Genomic DNA, 11,972 nt, shown 5'->3' on the forward strand with positions numbered 1-11,972 from the left:
TCTTAGATGAGAGAATCAGTGTAGAGACGATGATTGATCTAAAGACAGAGCTCGCGTCCTGGTAGATATGTTGTCGTCGACGAAGTCTTGAGATGTTGGGTATGTTAGAATGGAGAGTTAACTGAACTTCCGCTCTCATGTAATTACGGAGGAAAGCTCGGTTTGTAGGTATTTTTTGAACGAAGGAAGGGGATTCGTTGTTCACACTTTTCGTTATGAAAAGTGAGGGTAACGGTCCGCGATGCGGCTTGATTATAACCCACGTTAATGCATAAAGGTATGAGGAAGAAGCCTCCTACCAACGTGGCTCATGGGTGACTTTGTTCATGGGAAAAACCAGCTTTGTCGTTAGACAAACATTCGTTTTTCCCATTAGGTGACTACCCGCTCTCTCCGTAATTTTGAATAGCGTCTAATAAACCTGACGACTTGTCTAAGAACCAGCCATAAACCGAAACACTTATAGGATTAGAAAATCCTTCCGGATAAGCACATTAACTTGAAAACATGTGCTAACAGTTAAATTAAAAAGTTAAGGTTTATGGTGGGTCCTTAGGTTTATTGAGGACCGGAATGACGGTACGTGGACCATAGGCTGCCAGGCATTGTCGTGACCAGTTTCGACCATTTTGTTTATTGACGGTCGGACGAAATGCGTCGTCTCCAGGTTTTGCGTGGCGCGTATCCCAGGATGGGAAAGTCCCTGGAGCGAATTATATACGCTGTGCCGCAAGGGTTTCAATACAAACGGTCGTACAATATCGCCTGATACGTCGTAATCAGGAAAACGTATCTTCCTTAATTGTAATGCGGATGTATCGGACTTGATGATGTTGCGCAGCTCGGTGTCGTTTTCTTGCGCTGCGGCGAGAGTTTTATGGTCCACAGATTTCCCTATCGCTTCGATGCGAGATAGAGCGTCGGCTACATTATTGTCCAAACCTTTAATGTATCAGATGTCGGTCGTGAACTGTCCAATGTAGTCAAGATGGCGAAATTGTCGCGGTGAACATTTGTGTAGATATTGATTGAACGCGCACATGAGGGGTTTCTAAAACGTTTAACTGCGGTGTACAGAGCAAGAAGTTTGCGGTCATATGCTCTATATTTTTTCGCTGCGCGGAGGTCAAGGATTTTGTAACAAATCTTAACGACTGCCATTTGTCGTTTACGCGTTGTTGTAGTACTGCTCCTATGGCGTAATCGGATGCGTCTACCGCGAGGCTGACGGGCCCGCCTGGTATCGGATGCGCTAGTGTCACACGCTCAGTAATGTCACATGTTGAGAAGCAGTAATAGGGTGGACAAAACATACTGCATGCCACAGCTATCGATACAATAACCAGATAGTAACGGAATAGCCGTCTCTGATATACACTCGGGGATAATCCCTACAGGGGGACTAAAACCTCAGCATAAAAACCTTTCCAAATTAGCGCTCGATATCTTTTTTATTATAGCACTCTGAACCCTCACTATTTTGGATTCGTACAATAAATTTTACTACTGTTAGGTAGATGATACATTTACACTGTACATGTGAATGTGTGTGTAAGCGTCAGAGGGCGTCCAGGTATCAGTTGAGACAAAGACGATTCGAAGCTGTTAGAAGAATCTGGTGGGGTCGGTTGACAACAAGCGTGCGTACAAGAGGGTTATCGAGGTCTTCGGAGTGTAATATATGTCGGAGATGAAAGAACACCGGAGCCTTTGGAATTTTGGATAATCTCGCAACATTGTAACCTAGAGTCTACTATAGCTGGAATTAAACAATTGTAGTTATTCAATCCGATTGTAATTGTTTGAGAGTTATGATAGTGAGCTTGTGCTCGAGGCGACAGCTAGTCGCCGAACGTAGCCGCGGTCACGGGATGAACGCTTTGTCTAACAAAGACATGGAGTAATTGTATAGCTCTCTTTAAAAATGAAATAGTTGTAACACACGGCAATAAACATTCCAACGGTCTCTGTCCCGTAACTCGCCACACGCAGACCCTATTCTTCGAGTAAGATGATTGCCAGATGTCGATGCGTCTCCGCAGTACATGTTCAGCTAGCTTGAGGGCCCGTTACAAATCTTAAGATTTAGCTAACTAAAGTCCTTCAAACAGACAAACAGTCTTTGTCCCAACTACGGGAAAATAGAGGAGACCTATTTTTCAACGAGCGGCGTCTCCCACTAGCAACTTTCCCTCGAGGGCGGCTAGCATCTTTTTCTAACCACCGATAGGGAGATTGACCAATTAGCAGCAATGCCAATTTTCCTTACTTTCTGAACGAAGGCTTTTCTCGACGAATCCGATGATCTCGTGTCCTTAGACACACCCCATTATAGTTCTTCTTTGTGGCATCATCGGGACGGAAACTCACTCTCTCGCTGCGATCTCATCGACGAAAAGGTTGACACCTTACGGTCAGTGAATATCACCAAAGAATCTGACATAGAGTACGTACACCTACCATCCCGTTGGCTGCGTATTTGTTAGTGAACCTAAGACCATTGTCACTAGTGTTGCAAGTGTGTGATCATCGTCAGTTTGCGTCAACTCTGTAACCTTTTTGTTTGTGTCAATAAAAGTCACTTCCGTGGTCTAAGAAGATGGATAGCTTCAGTGAAGAATCATTACCTACCCCAAGTCCTCACCGTGATAGCGACTCGAGCCCGGACTCGGATCGTGACTCGACATGTCAATAGGAAAGGATGTACTTACTCTTAATAGGTGTGTACCCCTACGAGGTAAGACTTGGGCGAAGTGCGGTGATGTGTGAAGAAGGTTTCGATTTTAGGAGGTAGAACAGGATATCCTGAGAAGTGGAGTTTTATATTAAATTATATTAAAGTTATATTAATTTTATAATAGTAATATTATTATTATGGCAATAAACATTGTGCAGGTACGATGAAGTTTAGCGTTTTTTACCTATTTAACAGCAGATAGTTTATTGTAATTGACTATAGAGTTTATACGATTAATTGTTTACTAATATCGACTACAGAAGGAGGTTTTTAACTCTCCATATATCTATCAATGTTTATGTGTTTTATTAATTATTACTTGGTTGTAAGCATATATGAAGGAGGTACTTACTTGCTTTTACTAATGTACTTACTTGAGAGGTAAGTCTTGGCTTGCGTAGTGTTTAGGGAACGAGGTTTTTGATATCTAAAAATTGACTTTGAATTATTATTCATGAAGTGGATCTCGCTAGGATATCTATGCTCATTTTAATAATGGACCATTGTTACTTGATTTGTAGAGAGAGTTAGTTTATATTTAGTTTTTATATGTCGGAGAACAGTCAGGAACAGGGTTGTGGGCGTTTGATAGACCTCCCTTGGAGTTGGCCATCGTTGTGTGATAACGAAGATACGGCCTGATGCTACGAGTATGGACATTACCGATTCGACAATCAACAGCGGTGGTTGGGCACTTGTGATGTTAGTGACGTTGGTCTTAGGTCCGATGACGAATCCACGGTCAACGGGATGAAAGATATACTTGCTCTAACTCAAACTCACTGATCGTCAGGCGCTGCTCCCTTCGTCGGTGGGATCTCAGGAAAGAATGAATTTTCGTTTCAATGATGCCACAGAGGAAAGCTATGATGGGGTGTGTCTAAGGACACGAGACCATCGGATTTGTCGAGGATAGCCCTCGTTCCGAAAGTAAGGGAAATTGACGTCGCTGTCAATTGGTCAGTTTGGAACAAAGACTGTCTGTCCGTTTGGAAAATCTTAATTGCCGGAAAAACCCAGGTTTTGTAGCGGGTCCTCGGGCTAACTGGATTTGTGCTGTGTACGTGCCTCAACATCGGGTATTCATTGTCCGAAGGAACCGTTGGAATGTTTTACTGTCACGTACCTCTATTGGTATTTCTTTTAATGAGGGTCATACTATAACTCCACACCTTTGTTAGGCGAAGCGCCCGTCCCGTTGACCGCGGCTACGTTCGGCGACTGGTGGTCGCCTTGAGCCCAAGTTTATTATCACAAATCGCAAACAAGTACAATTGGGCAGGATGACAGCAGATTGTTTAATTACGACTGTAAACTTTAATTACAATTTTACGGATTTTCCCGAAGTTCCAGAGGGAAGGCTCCGGTGTCCTTTCATCTCCGACATATATGTTTGATTCTACTTACTATATAATGACAATAAATTTATATTTTATGTATTTATGTATATGAGGTACTTACTTTGAGTGATAGTGATAAATTGATGATGGCATGTGTCTAGCGAAGGAGGTTTTGATGCCTGTAAGCAGGCCTCGAGTTAGTTTTGTTAAGAGGATTATTATATTCTCTTGTTTGATTTTGACTATGTGATTGTTATGTTACGCTTTATGCTTTATATTTATTTTGTCTATTCAAATAGATGTACTAGGAATGATGTACTTACTTCTAATAAGTGCGTGCTCCTACGAGGCAGAGAATTGGGTGATGAATGTGTTGAGGAGCAAAGAAGGAGCTGATCTTAGAAAGTAGAATGAAGAATTATCCTGCGAAGAGGAGTTTATTTTAATTATATTATTATATTAATTGACATTGAGTAGGTATTATGGAGTGTAGAGTATTTTTACTTATTTATTAGGATACTGTTATTATAATCGACTTTTGATTTTAGAGTTGTACGATTAAATTGTGTTATTAATAATTGACTAGAGAATAAGGCTTTAACTTTCCATATATCTATCAATGTTTGTGTGTATTATTAATTATTACTTCGTTGTAAGCATGTATGCAGGATGTACTTAGTTGCTTTACGTACTTATTCTTACTTGAGAGGTAAGCCTTGGCTGGCGTAGTGCTAGGTGAGCGAGATTTTTCGATATCTGAAAGTAGATTTGAATGATCATTTAGTAAGTGGACCTCATTATCATATAATATATATTTTATTTATTAATGTACTATTAATATGGTACTATGAGATTTATTATATATTAGGCTATTTTACTATAATAGGTGACTATGTATTAGGTATAGTTATTATGTTTTAATAATTGACTAGTGATATAAAAGTATGGAGTTTGGTTTTTGTCTATAGTATTATAAGGGATGTACTTACTTTAAGAGGTTGTGATATTAAGTGGGTTGCTTACTTACTGATTTAATTTATTTAATGGTTAACTATTGATATATAAGGAGGTAGTACTTACTTCAAGAGATAGGGTTAATTCGAGGATGGTCTAACGTCATGCGAAGGAGGTCTTGATGCCGGTAGTGATAAACTAGTTTGCGATCGTTAGTGCTTTTAGCGGTGATTGATATGTTTATTAAGTGGTGAATTGCTGGTGGACGTGAGCGCACCAAGCCTGAACCTCACCGAGGGGCGCGGCGGGCCTAGCGCGCTTCGCCAACGCCACACGGAGTTCCCAGGCGATCACCCATCCAAGTACTCTCCGTGTCCGGCGCTACTTAACTTTCGTGATCTGACGGGAACGAGTGCACTCAGCGCGGCCAGGGCGTTGGCATTTCTATTTTTTACTTAACATGTTTGTAAGTAGTTGTAGCATGACTGTAATTTGTTGTGTTTGTTGTCTGAGTACTGCATTTTGCTCACATATTTTTGTTGACTGCAGCGTCGTTATTGTTGTTGTTTTGATTTTGGTTGTTTAAGGGTGGTGTTTAGTTAGTTACTTGTGCATAACTTCGGCTACCAAAGGTGTTGATGGGGTAGAACTGATGCCGATGGAATTTGACGAAATCGTTATTGTGTTTAAATGTTACATTCGTCCATTAATTGTCGTAGAATATCGAGACTACGTGATAAGTAACACACATTTTGAGTCGATCCGTTAATTTTCCCACGATCAATCTATCAAGTTACGAGACGAGAAATTTTTAATTTATAATAAAAATGTATGAGATTACGCTTTTTCGATGTACGCTTTTTCGAAGATCTGTAGCGCAAAGAACAATTCTCTCTCCAACGGTTTCTTTGATACATATTATAGCATCGCCGGAATACTGTTTACGAAAGGCCGACGAAACACATACAGTGTCGCGATAAAGCGTAGGTGCCGACGGGCCGAAAGTGTCGGGAAACTTCAATAGGCCTAATGGCCCACCGATATCCCTTTGGTCCTTCCGTAAAATAATCGGAAGAAGGCGTATATAACCAAAATAGCAGACGGTTACGAACACGTGCGTAGCGGGGATATTGAAAGATGACAAAGGGAAGAAAATTATTACTGGACGTCTAGGTTACATCATCGAGAACACAAAAAGGAAACAAATATGTCCTGACCATACAGGATCTATTGACCAAGTGCTCCCTTAAAATTCCTACTGTAGCGGTTCATGGCCATAAAGAAAGTTCCAGGGCTCAAGCGCACGTACTGGCCTGTGAAATGTGACGTCCGAGGTCAGGACGTCGTCAAAGAATAGACCCTATGATTTACAATAAAGCGCAAGTGCTTTCGATAAAGGAAACTGATTCCCTACCCCAGAAGAAAACATTCTGTTTCAGGCACCTCGGTATCCTATATGAATGGCAACGAGGAAAGGCTAGAGAGACGCAGAGAGATACAACTGATCAGTGAAGTCGAGTAAACGGTGAGTATGCGAAGAACAATACCAGTACGGCCCAGGTAACGCGTGCTGGTAAAACTATCAGGTCTTCCACGTATAATTAATAAACTCATTGTTAAATCAATCCGCGGAGTATTTCTTTGGCACCGTACACGTCCTACCACCTCACTGATAAAATCGAAAATAAAATCTAAGGAATATTACAACAGACGGATCAATAAACAAAATTTCAAAATGGTAGATTTGTTACATTTAATGAAAGAACTTAGTAGAGGGAAATCTCAAACGGATATACAGAACCTCATAAAGTTCCCAATATTTTCAAGTACCATAATATTGAAATCGAAGTAAAAGGAATGCCATGGTCAATACATATAAATAAATTAAAATTAACGCGCTCGCAATAGATAGTGACGAGCATTCAAACAGGCGGACCAAACACAACAAACAAAAGCACGCGTTAATAATGAAAACTTTTCCTATTATATACAGTACGGGCATCGTTTTTTATGAACAAGAACAAGGAGAGGAACTCTACGGTCCTTGGGATGGCGAACTTCCTGCCTATCACCCGGAGGTGTATGGATAATTACTCACTTACTGTTACCAATTACTCCAACACGCTTATTAAAATATCTTCGACCGTATCATTTGTCAAAACTGTTATTACAATGTAGATGAAATGCCAAAAGCAAAAAGGAATCGTAGACGTAGAGGCTATAATCCAGAATGATCGAGCTCTGTATACGACTGTTAAACTCGATATTTTGTTATCGAACTCACGATAAGAATAAATATAATGACCGAGCCCTTCTCGCTGGGGCATTCGATTGTTGCATATTCACTACCGTAATCTCCAGGTCGCATTGACAAATTTTGAACAGATGTTACGATAATAAAATGAGCCGTGACATTTTAACAATTTATGATTTTACAATCCGCGGGAAAATAACATACTCAATATTCTGATTTGTGACTCAACAAAAATAAAGAAACACATTTATACGTCCTCTGTACTGCATATCTCGTTGAACATGTGGAAAATCGCTAGTAGCACATAGATTATGAAGATACATTTTGCTTGTTATGATATAGTAATCCTACTTTTTCAGCACTGTATCATATTTGGATTTAGGCTTGAAGAACGCTTCTACTTTACTAGTGTTGCTGTTTTTAAGATCTGTTTCTCGTAGTAGGTCTATAGAATTGTACTATATATTCAATATTACTTTATGAATATATTATGAAAATTATGTAAGAAAATTTAAATAAAAGGCAAATTTGAGGTAACAAACTGATAGAGCATGTTATATAAAATATGTTGTAAAACGAATAAACTCACTTCACTTCACTTTTCGTTCACTTTTTATAACACTTCGTGCTTTGCTTTTTTGTAAAATGTTTCGACGTATTCATTTTTTTATTATTTTTATGCAAAATTATGTTATTCTGCCAGAACTTTGTAATTTAATTCTCTCAAGTTAACTTACTGTTTGAAACTGACTCCCTTCTGCGAAAACATTTTTTGACTAAATTTACCCAGATATTTTCTGTATCCAATACTCAGATCCGATGAATATTCGGAGCAGTTCAAGGCTTGAATTTCGAAAGAGGTCCCGGTACACCTTTATTAAGCGTCAAGTAGGCCAAGGTGAAGAAATTTACCTTTATATATGATAATAGAGTTTATTATGCAGATCTAACAGAGTAACGGTACAAAATGTTACAGAATGATTCAAAGTATTACAAGAGACTGCGTCAAAATATTTTAACAGATTGATTCGAGCGCTTATTTTGGGGGGTTTTTATATCGTGCTTTCTATACTGTGTGACACTATCGTGGGGTTTTAGTCGGTAAGTCCGACACTACCCCGACAGTGTCCATGAGGATCTCCCCACGAAAAAAAAGTTCAAGGCTTGAATATTTTTAGAAAAATAATAATTTCACTGATCTTAGTATTAATTTCAGTGATTTCAGTAAAAATAAATGTAATTTTCAGTATTACTAACAATTTGTTTTATCCCCTTCCTACCACATTTTGAAATACAAATTTTTAAACCTAAAGTTCAATCTAACAATGAAGGTCATCATCGAGGTTGATACATGTTCCAGTTTCGAATATACATCAAAAGAAGTATTTCCTTTCTTAAGTTGAGGTCACAATAAGCATCTTCAATCAGCATTTTATTCTTTTGTCTTAATGGTGAAAACAAGTGATCGAAGAGATAGTACGCATCAAAATATAATACAATATGCTCAAATATACTACACAACCTGCTACAATATACTGCAAGAGTAATTGAGACCGAACACGGAAGACCAGGAACGATAGCGTCATAAGCAGCTTGTTCCTTTTTGTTCTTTATTTGGAGTTTTAGATTTCTTCCCTTACAATAAGTAGCTCTTTGTGATCTATCTGTTTCCTCTCCTTTTTCCATCTACTTAGGGACTCATTTTTTGGAATCCGCGGACACAGTACGTAATTGATCTTCATCGAGCAATCTTGTCAATACGCATCGTCATTTGCCACTCCCTCATTTGAAGAGATTTGATGATAGTATTCCTATTACGGCATGTATATATTTCATGATATGGAGCAATATCATATGATGGTAATAAAAATTTCTCGAACGATAATTCATTTATTTATATTTTTCAATATCTGTCCTTACGATTGCGTATTTATTTGTTCCACGTATCATATTTATCCATTTGCATAACTGTAGGTGACATTTTTTTAAACAATTTTGCTAATATTTCATAACTTTTTAATTCATATTTCAAAGTGGTAACAGGTGTTTCTTTCTTTTCAAGTCTCCTCCATATCGGGCTTATTTCTAGTAGCCACGCTTGCTTACAAAGCAATTTTATATCTGCACAAGAATATCTTTCAGTACATTTTACTATGTGGTTTACAATATCTGTATTTTCTAATAAGTGGTTGCTAAGGTATAATTTGAATATACCAAGTCGAGCAACTTCATTGGGTAATGATACGTATATTTGCTTTTCGAGACGCCTGAGTAAAGCTGCATCAATGCCCCTAATAACATATTTACAATAAATATTATCGTTCTATTATACTAATAATAATGAAGGAATACTTCAAACAACACAATAACATATTTGGAATTTGGAGAAATATTACGATATTTTCTACTTAGAAAACATTGAAATAACGTGATATACGTACCAAGGGGAATTAGTTGTAGCCAGAAGAACTACATTAGAATTCTCATTAGACACTAATCCATCCAATCTAGAAAGAAGTTCTGACCTGAATCTCTTTGCAGGTTCAGACAATATACAGTCTCCTTTATTTGTGGCGATCCAGTCAATCTCGTCGATAAAAATAATTGTAGGCGAATGACTATAGGCAAGTTCAAATAAAACCTGTTCAGTTTAACAAATGTATTATTCATTAAATATTATATTCGAAATTCCTTAAATTCATTGCCTCATCACGAATATGATATCATTTCGTTTTCCAAACAACTATTCTATTTATATATAAATGACGAAAAATAAAATCAAATCTTTTTATACCTAGAATCTCTCCTTCATAGACAAAGGAACAAAGAAACTTACATAGACAAAGCAACTTACACGTATATACTTCTCGGAATCGCCTCTCCATTTGCTGACCAATGAGCTGGCAGTTATGTCAAAAAAAGGTGCAATGGCATTCTGTCGCGACTGCCTTCGCTAACTTCGTTTTCCCTGTTTTGTATATTTCTTGTAAACACGTACAGAAATGAAAAGAATACGAGTATCTTACCTGTACCAGGTGGGCCGTACAGCAAAATACCTTTCCAGGGGGAAAACGGGCCATCAAAAAAGATATGATACTTAAGGGGATACACAACGGCCTCCTTAACAGCGGTTTTACATTCCTCTAGGCCTATAACGTCATCCCAATGTACATTTAATTTGTTTACTATGATCTCCTGTGACGATACAAAGATAAAATGGCGTCTTCTCTATATTAAGTAAGTGTTACGTAATTTGATATTTGAAGCGTTACTGAAATCACGTCATTGTCGATATACGTTGGACGGTTTATCGACGGGAATTTTATCGTTTAAAAGCTTTACGATACGTATATTAATCGAAAATAACTTACGCATGAGATGTCCTCAGCAATCTTTCGTAATTCCGGATTATCTGAATAAAGCTTTGCAATGCATTTCAATATCTTCGATTGCATGGATTGTTCCATTGGGACGTTAAATAGCTCTTCTGATGAACGTCCATCACTCTCATTGGGGAATATTGACGTCACTGTCATTGCGAGATTAATATGATTCGCATTATCATCAGTTATCTTCTGCTGTAGATTCGTCTCTTTCACAGGCTCACTTCTCGCTTGTTTACTAACAGATTTGGCTTTTGTCTCAATACTTCTACAAACACTGGATCATATTGTAATACGATACGTTGAATACGATACGTTGAATACGTTGAATACCGTTTAATATCGTTAAATAATTTAAATTCTTACGTTTTGCTTGCATTTGTCACTTCCCTCGTCATTTCCCTTCCAGTTATTTTCTTACACAATATGGGATATTTTTGAAATTTCATCTTGTAATAATTTTCATACTCTGCAACGATAATTTCCAAATCGATGTTGTCGCAAACCCGATGTTCGGGAGATAGACGAGCTTCCCGGAATAATACATCGCTAACGTCTATATACATAAAAAAATGTAGTTTTTAATTAATTATAGTTTTTAACTAATTAAAAATATTTTTCGCAATGACTGAACACTATAAGATAACCATCAAACAACTGTTTTATCTCTCGGTAAGACAGGCAAAAGAATGTATTTACTATATAAATCCTCGAAGATAATTTCTTGTCTTCTGCTTTTTAATTTCCAATTTTTAGATGGATAAGAATAATTTGAATTTATACTTCATATATTTGTTTATAACTAGTTAATCTACATAATCGATTGAGTTATTCTTAACTACTGAATTACCGATGTCGAATTTTCAAATTTGGTTTCGCCTTCTCTTTCCATGATGTCCACTGATTTCTATTTCGATTGGTCACTGACACTATTCAAAAGAATTGGAACTAGGAATATATTTTAATTATAATATACTCACCCATTGTGTTCCAAATAATCACATACAAGGTATAATATGTTCCGATGACGTTCCGAAATACGACTCTCCTCCTAATGCAACATGGATATAGAAAGATGGATGCAACATGGAAATAGAAAGAGAACACCATGTATAGATACTTCCTGTCCATGTTTAATCAGGCATGCACACTAGTGGACACTGACGCTGCTCGTATACCGCTGTTACATATTTCCTGTACAAGTGCGCGTCATTAGACAAGGACGGAACATCCTCTCTCTACTTCTCTATCGCGTTTTTAGTTCGCTCACGCGCTCTGTACTCATATCTATTACATTTCCACCA

General features: G+C 37.9%; 2 long non-coding RNA genes and 2 pseudogenes across 2 annotated transcripts; 1 reads left to right on the top strand and 3 right to left on the bottom strand.

The window, feature by feature from the left end:
- Positions 1-3,981: 3,981 nt before the first annotated feature.
- LOC117164305 (uncharacterized) lies at positions 3,982-5,270 on the bottom strand. The gene is made up of 4 exons (XR_004465644.2): positions 5,158-5,270; positions 4,770-4,833; positions 4,401-4,500; positions 3,982-4,256 (listed from the first exon to the last, which is right to left on the bottom strand). It is a non-coding gene; the product is annotated as an uncharacterized LOC117164305 (long non-coding RNA).
- Positions 5,271-5,352: 82 nt separating this feature from the next.
- LOC143304831 (5S ribosomal RNA) lies at positions 5,353-5,471 on the bottom strand (annotated as a pseudogene).
- Positions 5,372-7,436, top strand: LOC143304826 (uncharacterized). The gene is made up of 3 exons (XR_013061464.1): positions 5,372-5,497; positions 6,471-6,556; positions 7,025-7,436. It is a non-coding gene; the product is annotated as an uncharacterized LOC143304826 (long non-coding RNA).
- A 774-nt stretch (positions 7,437-8,210) lies between these two features.
- LOC117164302 (katanin p60 ATPase-containing subunit A-like 2) lies at positions 8,211-11,941 on the bottom strand (annotated as a pseudogene).
- Between the last annotated feature and the right edge of the window lie 31 nt (positions 11,942-11,972).

Source organism: Bombus vancouverensis, unplaced genomic scaffold (genome assembly GCF_051014615.1).
Source record: "Bombus vancouverensis nearcticus unplaced genomic scaffold, iyBomVanc1_principal scaffold0057, whole genome shotgun sequence".
Taxonomy (NCBI): Eukaryota; Metazoa; Arthropoda; class Insecta; order Hymenoptera; family Apidae; genus Bombus; species Bombus vancouverensis.